At 43.7% G+C, this 15,000-nt stretch overlaps 1 non-coding gene across 1 annotated transcript; it reads left to right on the forward strand.

Annotated features, from left to right (window-relative positions):
- Positions 1–9,908: 9,908 nt before the first annotated feature.
- On the forward strand, positions 9,909–9,980 carry TRNAA-AGC. Its single transcript has one exon. It is a non-coding gene; the product is annotated as a tRNA-Ala (tRNA).
- The last annotated feature ends 5,020 nt before the right edge of the window (positions 9,981–15,000 follow it).

The raw sequence follows: 15,000 nt of genomic DNA on the forward strand, positions 1-15,000 counted from the left end.
CTCTCTCTCTCTCCTAGAAATAAATAAAATAAAAAATAAAACATTTTTTAATGCCTGACACTGGAATCATCATGTAAGTACTTTGCATTACCATTATTACCCCTAAGAAAAGACAACCAGCAGAGAAAAAAATGAACCAATAATATGTAGAGGCAATCCACAGAAGTAGAAAAAAAATCAAACAATTAACATACTAAAAGAAGCTTCACACATATTTTAAAATATACTAATTAAAATAGTAATGTATTCTCCCCTCCATTACATTGACAAATATTTATGAAATTAGTAATAACAGTTTTGGGCCAGAGTTTCAGAAATCATGTTTTGAAATGCTGATGTAGGAATGTAAATTGGCACAGACACAATAAAGGATAATTTTATAAGATCTACTAGCATTTAGAAACTTTCATCCTTTTTCCCTTCTTAAAACCAGCTTCGAGTGGAAGTAGGAGGGAGGTAAGTCCAGTGGCAGTACGTGTAGTTTTGTTATTATTATTATTATTAAGTGCATATGAAGATAGATTAATAGAGAGTTTTAGATCATGTTAGTGAGAGCCACTTAGTCTCAGTCTCAGTTTTATGAAGAGTAAAATGATACCTTTGAATTACATTATACATACAATTATTGTATATTTATTCAGTGTTAACAGAGTTCATGTTTAAATAAAATTATTTCAAATATATCCCAAGTTTTAGAATCTTCCTTTTGTATTTTATTTTCAATATGCTGGAAGACTTAAAAAAAAAAAAAAAGAAAAGAAAAGAGATGCTGCAGGTCCTTTGCAACTTTTGAAAAACCATGATGGGCATTGACATAAAAAATGTCTGCAGGAATATACACCAACGGCCAAAAGTCATCATCTCAAGGGCTGCAGTTATGGGGCTCCAGCACCTCCCATATCATTTTTGTAAGGTTTTACTTTTTACTTTCGTCTCAAGCATGTATCATGTAAATCATGTAAATAAAAGATGGAAATAGGACTTTTGGTTTCCAACCCAACATGTAGAGAGCTTGGAGCTCGTCACTCCCATCCTTACGACAAGGAAGGCTGAAGAAGGCTGAAACAAGTCTTACAGCCATCAGAGAACTGAAGTCAAAGAACAAACAGCTGCCCCCAAATGGGAGAGACAAGGGGATGTCACAATTTTCAGGACCAGATGCCAGGAGTTGGCAGCTGAAATCAATACCAGGGTGGGAAAATTAAACGTAATTAATGAATTGCTGGGAGTTCAGTGTAGAGTAGCTCAAGAGTTAAACACTGCAAGGAGGCTCTATCCTGGGAGAGCCCCGCCCTATGTTTTCTCAAGTTTTATGTCCAGGGTCTCCACCAGGTTCTCACTTTGAAGACCAAGGAAAAATACCCTCTTGCCTGTGGCTAGGAGAAGGGAAAAGTAGCCATTCTGAAGTGTAGTAAGAGCACAACAGCTATTCTTGAATGAATGCATGAGTGAGTGAATGAATTTAAAAATCTGGGTTTTTAATAAAAGCACCACCAAGCACCAAAAAGCAGGTACACAGAAAGCTTCCCTTGCAAGAAGGAGCTCTTTGCTCTCCTCACGAGATCTGTCCACAAGGAAGCTAGTTTACCACTATAAAACTTGTAGCAGATAACACGGGAGAAAACCTAGGTGATGTCAGTTCTTAGATACAACACCAAAAGCATGATCATTGGAAGAAATAACTGGTAAGTTGTACTTCATTAAAATTTAAAAACTACGCTCTGCCAAAGGCAGTATCAGGAAAATGAGAAGACGAGACACAGACTGGGGGGAAAATATTTGAAAAATTGTATCCGATAAAGGGCTGGTACACAAAATATATAAAGAACTCTTAAAACTCACAAACAAGAAAACAAACAACCTGATTAAAAAAATAGGGAAAAGATCTAGACGCTTGACCAAACATGTACAGATGTCAAGAAAAACATTAAGAGATGCTCAACATCAGGACACATGGGTGGCTCAGTAGGTTGAGCGACCAACTCTTGATCTTGTTCAGGTCATGATCTCACGGTTTGTTCAGAGCCTGCTAGGGATTCTCTTTCTCCCTCTCTGCTTCTCCCCAGTGCATGCTCACTCTCTCTTTCTCTCAAAATAAATAAATAAACTTTAAAAAAAAAGATGCTCATCATCATATGTCATTAGGGAATTATACATTAAAACAATGAGACACTACTACAGAGCTATCAGAATGGCCAAAGTCCAAAATACTGACAACACCAAATGCTGGAGAGGATGTGAAGCTACAGGTACTCTCCTTCACTCCTGCTGGGAATGCAAAATGGTGCAGCCACTTTGGGAGACAGTTTGCCAATTTCTTATAACACTAAACACAGTTTTACCATATGATCCAGCAATTGCACTCCTTGGTATTTACCCATATGAGTTAAAAACTTGAGCTCCTGCAAAAACTTGCACATGGGTGTTTAAGCAGCCTTATTTGTAATTGCCCAAACTTGGAAGCAACCGTCCCTCAGTAGGTGAAATGAATACGTCAACTGGTTCATCCAGACAATAGAATACTATTTAGTGCCTCCCAAAATGAGCTTTTAGGCCATGGAAAGGCATGGAACAAGGTTAAATGCATATTACTGAGTGAAAGAAGTTAGTCTTAGCTTTAGTCAAAATTCCTATAAATAGTATAAGTCTTTTTATATACAATTTAACTGTCACTTAACTAACAATTTGAGGTAATTTCTGCTTATAATGACTACTGATTTATTTGCACTTTTAAAAACTTTTTCTCCTGTCATTATTTTGCTTAGACAGACATTGTATACGTTTTCCCCTTTCTTTTAGTTATTTGGTGGCTTATTAATTTTTCACAACTTTTTTCTCCATTTGTTTGGAATGTAATCATTCAATTTCCATTGTTTTAGTGAATATTTGAAGTTTTAACATCTATAATTATCTCAACAAAATATTAAGAGAAATATCTTGAACTTTTTAAGTTTTTTTTTTCCTGTTTTTATTTGAGAGAGATAGAGAGCAACCAGGGGAGGGACAGAGAAGGAAACGGAATCCCAAGCAGGTGGTGAACACAGAGCCCAAAGTGGGGCCCAAACCCACGAACCATGAGATCATGACTTGAGCTGAAGTGTGGGTGCTTAACTGAGCCACCCAGGCACCCCTCTTGGTTAAAAAAAATACATATAAAGTCTTTCAAAACATTTTAGGAGCTCTTCCTCCACTTTTCTTTTCATTGTGGTAAAACTCACATAACAAAATTTACCATTTTTATTACGTAAAGTGTACAATCCACTGGCATTTAGTCCATTCACAATGTTGTGCAACCGTTATCAGTATCTGAACGTTTTCAGCAATCCAAAAGGAAACATACCCCATAAATAGTCATTCCCCAAACCTCTATTTGTTCCCATATCTGAAAATCACTAATCTGCCTTGGTTTCTATGGATTCACTTATTCTGAATATTCCGTATAACTGGAATCACATATGATGTGGCCTTCTGTGTCTGACTACTCTCACTTAGCATGTTTTCAAGGTCCATCCATCTTGAGGTCTTTATTCCTACCTTCCTTCTATGTGGTGACTGAATAATATCCCATTGTATGGATACGCCCCCTTTGTTTACCCACTTATCAGTCAATGGACATTTGCATCATTTTCACTGTTTTGCTCTTGTTAATAGTGCTGCTTAGATTTATGTACAAGGTTTTGTTTGAACACTTGTTTTCAATCTTTTGGGTATTACCCAGGAATGGGATTGCCAGGTTCAATGGTCACTTATTTATTAACTTACTGAGGAATCATCAAACCATTTTCCACAGCTGCTGCACCATTTTACATTCTCACTAGCATTGTACAAAGTTCTAATTCCTGGATAGACTCAGATTTTCTATTTCTTCACATTCCAGTCTTGGTAGATTGTGTTTCTCAGAATTGTCTATTTTATTTAGGTTTTCTGATTTGTTGATAAATAACTGTTCATAGTATTCTTTTATAATCCTTTTACTTCTGTAAGGTCAGCAGCAATGTCCTCACGTTCATTTCTGGTTTTAGTCGTTTGAGTCTTTTGTCTTTCTTTTTAAAAAAAAATTTTAATGTTTTATTTATTTTTTGAGAGAGATAGAAAGACAGCGTGAGCAGGGGAGGGTCAGAGAGCGGGAGACACAAAATGCAAAGACAGGCTCCAGGCTCTGAGCTGTCAGCACAGAGCCCAACGCAGGGCTTGAACCCATGAACCATGAGATCATGACCTGAGCCAAAGTTGGACTCTTAACCGACTGAGCCACCCAGGTGCCCCTGTTTTTCTTTTTTAATCACTAGCCAAAGATTTGCCAATTTTGTTATCTTTCCAAAAAGCAATTTTTTGTTTCATTGATTCTATTCTTCTTATACTCTCCATTTCTTTTATCCCTGCTCTAATTTTTATCATGTCCTTCCTTCCATTTCCACTGTATTAAGTTGCCTTTTCTGTTTCTGGCTCCTTAGGGTGGAAAGTCATGTTACTCATTTGGGATCTGTCTTCTCTCCTAACGCAGGCATTTACAGCTATAAATGTCTCCCTAAGCAGCCCTTTTGCTGTATCCCATAAAATTTGGCATTGTGTCTTTATTTTCTTCTAGCCAAATATTTTGTCATTTCCCTGGTAATTATTTCTTTGACCCAGTAGCTGTCTACAAGTGTGTTTTTAATTCCACATATTGGTATATTTTCCAGCTTTTACTCTGTTATTTGATTTCTGGCTTCATTCAATAGTGGTTGGAAAATATACTTCATACGATTGGAATCACTTTAAATTTACTGAAAGTTGGGGTGCCTGGGTGGCTTAGTCGGTTAAGCGTCCAATTTTCGCTTAGGTCATGATCTCACAGTTCGTGGGTTCGGGCCCCACGTCGGTCGGGCTCTGTGCTGACTGCCAGCTCAGAGCCTGGAGCCTGTTTCAGTCTGTGACTCCCTCTCTCTCTGACCCTCCCCTGCTCACGCTGTCTCTCTCTCTCTCTCTCTCTCTCTCTCTCCTAGAAATAAAAAAAAAAAATTGCTGAAAGTTGTTTTGTAGCCTAACATAAGCAGCTTCTGTCTCCAGCCAGTATTCCCTGGTTGCTGTTGGTATTAGATTCCCGAGTTCTGCAAACGTTGTTTTTGGGTTTTTGCCACTTAATCATTGCTTTAGTGGAGACACAGATATTTGGAGTTAATACCACATGGGTCGTATTAATTACCGCAAGGGTGAAATCAACCACACTTAGAACATAAGAAATTCTATATGATATGACAGATTACCCAGTTGCATTAACAAGCGAATAGCATAAAAAAATTAAAAGAGACACTGTTAATCTTGAGAATTTTAAGAGATTTTATCAACCAAAAGCAATGTGTGGACTTTCTTCAGATTATGAATCAAACAAATCAACTATAAAAAGGCATGTTTACAAAACTGAGAAACATGGACTGGATATTAGATAGTATGAAGAATCTTAGTTAAAATTTTTAGATGTGATAAAGTTGCCAAAATGTTGCTTTTTAAATGTCTTGATCTATTAGAGGCATATACTGAAATATTTAAAGATCAAACCACATGATGCTTGAAAGTAGCTTAAAATACTTCAGAAAATAAGGATGATGAAATAAGAATGGCATACGTTAACCATTGTTGAACCAGGTTGAGATGTATATGGACATTCATTATACTGTTCTCTCTAACTTCACGTAAGACCGAAAGGTTTTTTTTTTTTTTTTTACAAATAGTTTATTGTCAAATTAGTTTCCACATAACACCCAGTGCTCATCCCCACAAGTGTCCTTCTCCATGCCCATCCCCCCTCCCCCCCACATCCATGTAAGATCGAAAGTTTGATAACACATTCTGTCTGAGAGAAAACTTCCCCAAGTCAGGCCTGCAGGACTCGTTCCTAGTAAGATCACAGAACCCGCCCCACAAGGATGACCACAGACAGGAGAAGATAAACCACTATGCTAATGGGTCAGCAGATACAAAACATGACATACTTAGACCTAAAGGGTCACAGATGTTGAAATTTTAAGACAAGATAAAGAACAGCTACGTGGGAGATATATACACACATATATATTATATATACACACATATATATTATATACATATATTATATGTATATTTTATTATATGTATTCTATGTATATTATATATATGTGTGTGTGTGTATATATATATATATATATATCCATTAATTTTATCGGACTTCCTTATCCAGAAAGTAGAATTTCCCAGCATGGCTCTTGGGAAGGGTGAAGGGATGTTGCTAATTTGCTCCTTAGGCCTGTTTTGTGTTTTATTTTTGTAAATGTTTATTTATTTTTGAGAGACAGACAGACAGAGAGACAGCAAGCAGGGGAGGGACAAAGACAGAGGGAAACACGGAATCCAAAGCAAGGTCCAAGCTCCGAGCTGTCAGCACAGAGCCTGATGCGGAGCTTGAACTGATCAATCGCAAGATCATAACCTGAGTGAAGTAAGGCGCTTAACCGACTGAGCCACCCAGGCGCCCCTCCTAAAACCTTTTAAAATCTCACTGAGCACAGAATTTAAAATGTGTATAGATAGAACAGGAGGGAGTGTACTCTGTAGAACTTATCTGAGCACAGAGTGGTAGGGAACCGAGCCGTCACCACTGTCTTAACAGTGGTGTTGGGCACCCGGTCAGCTTCCTGCCAGCGGGCGGATGAAGTCTCCATCTCTGGTTTTGAGTATTTTGAGAGGGAATCATTCCAATAAAATGATCCAGATATCACATCTCAGGGCTTTATCGGCACGAAGGACAGAATGGAAAGAACAGAAAGAGAAATAAAGAGAACTTTTAACTCAATCAGGGATTGAGATCACATAGGAATCTCTAGTACTCTGAAAATCACTTATAAAAAATAGTTCATTAATTATCACATGTGAAAAAGATTCCTGTAGAACGTTCACGGTGCACCTTGATGCACTATATTAGCCACTATGCAGTATATCTTCATGCAAGAAACAGTAAGGAATTTCTCTTTTCCTTTTTTTCAGAGTTAATCATGACACCATTAGCAAAAGCTGTACCTTGGAAGGGAAATGTCTTCTGGGTGAACCCCCTGCAGAAATGAGAAGAGAACCCTCCTCCTAGTGACTGAAGTAACACATCTCCCTGTACGTTGTTTTTTGTTCTTGAAAACTTCACACTGATGTATAACCAACATACAGAAAGAGCGCACAGATTGTGCCTGGAGACTTTCCGTGTGAACCAGAACCTGCCAGCACTCCAGAAGCTTCCCTCCTCTTCTCTTCCAGCCCCTGCCCACGGGAGGGCAGCTACCTTGACCTCTCATGCCACACCTTAGTGTAGGCAGCTTTTACATTTTATACAAACAGAATCACAGACAACGTCAGTTTCACCAAACGTGTGACCCCCCCCACACACACCTGGTAAACCACATCAGGGGGCGGAAATCAATCAGGAATAAACAAACTCCTCCTCCCCCCAAATTCTCATCCTGATGATCACCTCTCTCATCCATTCTGCTGGGCATCGAGTGCTGGGTGTTCATTTACTGGATACGAGGACAGGCTCAGCGTGAGAGAGTGAGAGCCGGAGAAAGCGTGAGGTACTGAATAAAATGACAGGTGCCACGTGAACACACACACTCCAACCTGGCATGTCGGGGACAACCTGAGCCCCAAAATAATTAGGTACTGCAGTCAATTACACACCATTGAAAACACAGGCATCCATACATCCATACACATAATAATTGAGAAATTAAGAAATTAATGGGGAAAGCAGAAACTCCTGCCAGTAGCAGCTGAGCACTGAGTGTGCTGGGAAGGCTGGAGTCGGGGAGCCTCATTTCTCAGCCATCAGAACAAAGATTTGTGAGGTCGGTGGCTGTGAAATCTAGGGGCAAATTTTGATGAGGAGCGGGATGTTTGGAGTCTTAGATTGTTGCCCCACACACCAGGTGCTCCATGGGAGGCGCAGTGTCCGGAGGGGATAATCATACAGCATCAGCTGTGTAGTATTCTGGTGGGAAACGCGCACCCTGAGCGCGACCCTGAGAAAACAACAGTCAGACCCAAAGTGAAAGACATTCTATTTGGGGCACCTGGGTGGCTCAGTCAGTTAAGGTCTGACTTCGGCTCAGGTCATGACCTCATGGTTAGTGGATGCGAGCCCCGCATCGGGCTCTGTGCTGACAGCTCACGGAGCCTGGAGCCTGCTTCGGATTCTGTGTCCCTCTCTGTCCCTCCCCCGCTCATGCTCTGTCGCTCTGTCTCTCAAAAATAAATAAATGTTAAAAAAAAATCAAAAATAAATAAATGTTAAAAAATAAAAGAGAAGATTAATGTCATAAAAGCCCTCCCCTCAAAAAGACTGTAAAGGCTGTAGAAATGTTCCAGATTAAAGAAAACTAAAAAGGCCAACTAAACACAATACCTGACCCAATACCTGACCCCAGACTAGACGCTGTCCGTACCAGGGAGGTGGGGACAGGGGAGATCAGGTCAGTCTGGTCAAATGCAGACCGTAGATTAAATACAGCTACCGTGTTAGTGTTAAATTCCCCGGCGCTCAGTCATAGTCCTGTGGTCACAAGGTCAGGTGTTTGAGGGTAACTGAACACTTGATACTCTCTAATGACAGAAAGAGCGGGCCAACCACAAAGCAAATGGAGTAAAATATTAGCAATAGCTAAATCCGGGTCAAAGGCATAAGGGCATTTCTGTTATCTTTTTTTTTCCAACTTTTTAATAAGTTCGAAACTGTTTCAGAGGCAGAGAAAGAGACTGCGCCGGAGGCCCCAGAGCAATCAGCGGCGGGGGGCTGGGGCCAGACCAAGCCCACTCTTCCACCGTGAGCGGCTGTCTCGCAAGCCGTCCAGGGAAGCGGGAATCCTTCACAGCAGCCGGGCTGCCCGTGGGTGGGTGGCTCGTGGGGAAGCAGAAGCCCGGGCTGCGTGGCCCGCTCCCCGCGCCCCCCAGCAGCATTCCTCCCCCCGCCAGGGCAGGGGCACCTGCCACCCAGGTTCCCAGCTTGTCTTTGGGGTCTATCCAGGACAGGGTGACCCAGCGGGGATGGTCCCTGCCACCACCGCCCAGCCTTCAGTGGAGGCTCCCCACCCACTGCCCCCCGCTGCGCGCGCCCCCCTGGGCTCCCCCCACGGGCTCCCCACTGCGTGCACCGGGGGGGCCCCCCCAGCTCCCCGCACCTGTCCCCCAGCTGCGCGCGCACCCCCACCCCAGCTCCCCGCACCTGTCCCCCAGCTGCGAGCCCCCGGGCTCCCGGACCACACGCCGTCCGCTGCGCGTGCGCCCTCGCGGGGCTCCCCCCCCACCAGGCCCCTGCTGTGCGCGCTCTCTCGGCCTCCCCCCACCAGCCCCGCGCTGTGCGCCACTACCCCACCCCACCCCCACTCCCCACACATGCCCCCCGCTGCGCGCCCCCCCATCACCCGCCCCCCTGCTGCGCGCGCGCCCTCCCCAGGCTCCCGGACCACCCGCCCTCCGCTGAACGCGCGCCCCCCGGCCCCCCCCACTAACCCCCGCTGCTCGCGCGCTCCCCCCGGGGCTCTTCCCCGCCAGCCCCCCGCTGTGCGCCACCCCCCCCCGACCCCCCACCCGCTCCCCACACCTGCCCGCACCTGCTGCGGACTCCTGGGGTGGGGGAGGGGCGCAGAGAGAGGGCAATGAAGCTTGAACGAGCGAGGGAAGACTGACCGTCTCTTTTCAGCCTCCTTCTTCCTTTGGAATCTCATTTCGTGGCTTTCTGGGTTTTTTGTTTTGTTTTGTTTTGTTTTGTTTTTTGAGGCCACTGCTCAGCCTGTTTCGCAAACGAGGCAGTTCGCATCCACATGGTCCCTGCAGTTTACCAAATCTTTAGGAGACGAGGAAATAATGATTATAAATCACGAAAGGAATCCAAAGTGGTGGGTTCGCGGTTTGGGGGTGTAGCTCAGTGGTAGAGCGCGTGCTTAGCATGTACGAGGTCCCGGGTTCAATCCCCGGCACCTCCACCAGTTTTGAGGTGATACGCCTGTGATCAGAACACCTGCCTGGCGTCCCCCGTTAGACCTGGTACCTTCTTCCGTTTTCTACCCTGCCGTCGGGACCCCCGGTTTCTGTACCACACACCCCCTGGACCCTGTGCAGCAGAAAACAACAGACCCCCGTTTCCTTCACTTCTGTTGAGTTTTGTCAAATTCTGTTGAATTTTGAAAAGTTCTTGGAGCAAAGGACACGCTGCAGGTGTAATAGCAGAAAAGGATCGTCCTGATTTTGTTTCCTTCTGACCTTGACAACAGCGCATGCTCCACCTCTTTGAGAATGACCAGACACGGAAGTGGGGGCCCAGCTATGACAGTGGGACTTCACCCGCACGAGGGGCAGTACGTTCTACCCATCAGCGCTGGTGCGGCCTCCGGCCTGGCTGTGACGGTAGAGGCTGGGTGCAGTGGCCGGTGGGAGGGACCAGAACCTCGGCCTCTTTGTTGAAATAGTGTGAGAGACTAAGCATCTAAATAGCTCTTGTTCCAGAAAACTTCAGTCAAAATAAATGACATGTCAGGCTTCTTGGAGACATAAATTTGACTAAAGGACAAACAGACAAGCATCCCACAAGTAACACCCACATAGCTTAGCCAATTCCCAAATCAAAGCTGATTTGCACAGGCCAGAGCCAGTCTGAAATATTAGTTGCACACAGACTATAAGACGGGAGGGGGGGTGAGGGGGTGGTGGGAGGTGGGGGGGTGGTCATCACTGTTAACCGGATTCATTTCTAGGCATTCTTCTTCATCTGGAAAATACATTCTGTGTACTATGTATTGCTCAGAGATTTTTATAATCGGTGCCACCTATTTGAGTCTCTTTAAGGGATTTTGTGGTCAAACAGGTTTAATGTTTATGACAAGGCAAGGATTTCCAGTACCCTCACCGCTATGTAATCCTGTGATGCAGGTATTAATGAAGACATTCAGATATGCGGGGAAAGAGAGGATTCAGTATAGAACAGTCATGGATGAGGTTATCTTTCTATCTCTTGGTAGGATTATACATCTGGAAATCATCTTTCAAAGAGGAAAAGCTGCTACAAATAGAGAATTTAGAGAAACTAGTTGTAAAACTAACACAGACTTATACACAATAGTTCTTCTATATCCAACTTTTGGAGGTTTTTGGATAGCAGCTCATTCATTCTCTTGAAAGCTGACAAATGAAGGGAAAGAATCAAGCATTTATCCTATACGGATAATACAAAATATTTAACATATAGTTGATAAGGGAAAGATTTTCTCCACAGAAGAATCACAGCTAATAAATGCAGGATGAGTGATTAAAATTACAGTCAGCAGTTTACTACTGATATTGCTTTAGTGCATCCAGATTGAAATCATCACTGGTAGCTGTAACCATGAGGACAAATTGGACGGGGAAACCTAGAACAGATGGAACGGGTGGGCATCACTTAAAACCAATGATTAATTCCATTGCGCTAAAAGTGAGACAGTTACACATCCTGTGGCTCCGAATGCCGTGACACAGGACACACCCAACCCCACCAATGAAACCCCTGTGGTAAAAGATTAACGCTTTATCCGAACAGATGGAGCCAGTAACACTTTACAGTAAGTATAATTCCAGAATATGGTGTTTTTTTAAGTTTTATTTATTTATTTTGAGAGAGACAGAGACAGTGCAAGTGGGGAAAGGGCAGAGAGAGAGGGAGAGAGAGAATCCCAAGCAGACTCTGCGATGCCTGCTCAGAGCCCGATGTGGGGCTTAAACTCACAAAACGGCAAGATCATGACCTGAGCCAAAATCAAGAGTCCAGCACTTAACCGACTGAGTCACCCAGGTGCCCCCAGAACATGTTTAATAACACCATGCAATCAGTCAAATCCAGAATGTGAAAATTTGTCCTGGATAAACTGATCCTCAGAAAGTAAATGCCATGGGGGGGATGGGGGAGGCAGAACTGATACAGATTGACATACAAGGAAGTTAAATGCAACATGTTTGGATCCAGATTCAAACAAAATAACAGGGAAGGAAAAAATGAACATGGGTTGAGCATTAGCTTATATTAAGAAGTTTTGTTTAAAAATTTTTTTTAAAAGGGAAGGAGATGCTTGGGTGGCTTAGTCAGGTAAGCATCCAACTCTTGGTGTGGGCTCAGGTCATGGTCTCGCAGTTTTGTGAGATCGAGTCCCACATCGAGGTCTTCATTGACAGCGTGGAGCCTGCTTGGGATTCTGTCTCCCTCTCTCTCTGCTCCTCCTCCACTCAAGCTGTCTCTGTCTCAAAAACAAATAAACTTAAAAAACATTTTTTAATGAAATAAAAGAAGCTTGGTTAATTTTGCTGGTTGTGATATTATTGTGGAGATGCTTTTAAAAGTTTATAACTACTAGTTATACTTGTGAAAACATTTATGGTTGAAATTGATATGCTGTTTGGAATTTAATTTGCTTTCTGGAGGGAAGCAATAATAAAAAGCAAAATTTGGTGAAAGTTGCCCAAGAATGGGAAAGTGATGGTAAATGCTGAAGCCGTGTGATTGAATGAAGCTGCATTCATTATAGTAGAATCTATATGTCCAGAACAGGGATGGCTGACTGGCTTAGTTCATAGAGCTAGATCTTGGAGGTGTGAGTTCAAGCCCTATGTCAGGCTCTGCGCCAACAGCCTGGAGCCTGGTTGGGATTCTCTCTCTGTCCCTCCCCTCACTTGTACTGTCTGTTTTTCTCAAAACAAATAAAAACTTTAAAAAAAAGAATTGACAGGTTTATTATTGATTGGCAGCTGTTCTTTGAATATTCCAGAAATTATTTCATTTTTAAATGAAACGTACTGCAAATAGCTTCTCCCAATTTGTCTTTGTATTAGTTGGGTCTCCAGATAAATAGAGCCAACAGGTGTGTGTAGGTGGTGTAGCTTGAAGGCCTGAGGATGAAGGCTGATGGTACACATTCCAGTTCCAGCCGGAATTCCTGAGATCCTGATGCAGGAGGTCAATGTCCCAGCCCCAGCAGTCAGGCAGGTAGAAGTGAATCCCACCTTGCGTCTTTTTGCTCTGTTCTGGCCTTCAGCGGATGGGGTGGTGCGCGCCCATGTCAGGCGGGCTGTCCACTGCCCTGAGTCCCAGTTCCAATGGTCCTCTCTCCTGGAAGCAGCCCCAGGGACCCCCACAGGTAACGTTTAATCAGACACCTGCGCACCCCATGGCCCAGTCAAGTTGTCAGAAAAATTAATCATCACAGTCATCGATGTGTTAATTTTTGCTAAGGTATCCTTTGTTTCCAAAGGATCCTAAATCTTAAACAACCTTTAGGTTCTTTAATACTAAAGGAAAAATTAAGATAAATATTTAACTTTGATGTATTATAATTTGTCTCTCGATTTTTTAACTTTACAGATTGTGCCTGTTGAGTCTTGTGTGCTGACCCAGGACATGGCAGTGAAGTCACAGTGATGATGAAGGTGACGGTGGTGGCAGCTGATTGGCTGTGCACTTAACGGAGGAAAGAGGCTTTGGATCACTATTATTTCTTATTAAAACTGGGTCATGTTGGTCATGATTATGAGCAGAACCAAAAAATCAGCCATAAAAACATAACAATGACTCTTTTGCCTACTGGAAGAGCCGCCAGCAAGGAGCAAACAGGAAGGGCAAGTTTATGTATCCATCCTCTCGTGTGAGGAGCTTCTTTTCCTTCAGAACTGGTCCTCCAGGGGCGCCCGGTGGCTCAGCAGGCTAAGCATCGAACTTCGGCTCAGGTCATGATCTCCCGGTTCGAGAGCCCAAGCCTCATGTAGAGCTCTGTGCTGACAGCTCAGAACCTGGAGCCTGCTTCAGATTCTGTGTCTCCTCCTCTCTCTCTGCCCCTCCCCTGCTCATGCTCTCTCTCTCTCTCTCTCTCTCAAAATAATAAACACACATTAAAAAATACTTTAAAAATAAAAAAAAAAAAGAACTGGTGGTGTGATTGAGGAAGTCCTGTTCTACTCTCTATTGAGAATCCATCCTCCTTAAACTTGCATATGCTGTGTGGTGCCTATTATTTAAAAGCAGTTGGCTTCTAGCTGGCAGCTAGGTGGCCCAGCCCATTACAAGTCTGAATCTTAACCTCAGATCATGCTTTGACCTCAGGGTAGCGAGTTCAAGCCCCATGTTGGGCCCAGCTCTAGATGTGAAGCCTATAAAAGGAAGAAAGGAAGGGAGAAAGAGAGAGAGAAGGAATGAAAGCAGTTGGCTTCAAAAGAAACTGGAAGGAAGGGAAATCAGAATGAAGACTCCCTGCAGCAAAGCTGGGGTCCTACCGCATGCGGCCATGCGTGGTCCTCCCCGCCCCTCCCACCAGAGCTGACACCGCGCCCCCCCCCCCCCCCCGAGGTCCCAGCTGTGGAAGCCATGTGGCTTTGTGCCCCATGTCAGCACCTGTACGTGTTTCCCGGACTTGATAAAGAAGGGTGACTCTGACTCGGTTATATCACATTTAAGGCGCAAGAGCGCCGTCAGCACACATGGCCAGTGTGGCCTCCATCCGCTTGCTCTCACAGCCTTCCTTACGCCCGCGGCCGGGACACCAGAGCACGTGCGTCTACCGAGAAGGAAACGTGGGAGAGTAACTGAAAACAGAGATGTCTTTCCTGGAACCAGAGGTAGAAAACACTCGTCACGTGATACTAGACAGGACCCGGAATAAAGAGATGCTGGAGGCTCATGCAAAAGGATACATTAAATTCACTGAGCCCCTTGCAGCATCAAAAGCCTGCTCTGGGGGCGCCTGGGCGGGTCCATCGGTTAAGCATCTGACTTCAGCTCAGGTCACGATCTCACAGTTCATGTGATCACGTCATGTGCTGACAGTTCAGAGCCTGGATCCTACTTCCGATTCTGTGTCTCCCTTTTTTTAAAATTTTTTTAATTTTTTAAATGTTTTTATTTACTTCTGACTCTCCCCTGCTCGTGCTGTCTCTCTCAGAAGTAAATAAAAACATTAAAAAAAAAAAGCCTACTCTGTATCAGCACCT

The sequence above is a fragment of the Hyaena hyaena genome, unplaced genomic scaffold, assembly GCF_003009895.1.
Source record: "Hyaena hyaena isolate Hyena2069 unplaced genomic scaffold, ASM300989v1 scaffold_637, whole genome shotgun sequence".
In the NCBI taxonomy this organism is placed as follows: Eukaryota; Metazoa; Chordata; class Mammalia; order Carnivora; family Hyaenidae; genus Hyaena; species Hyaena hyaena.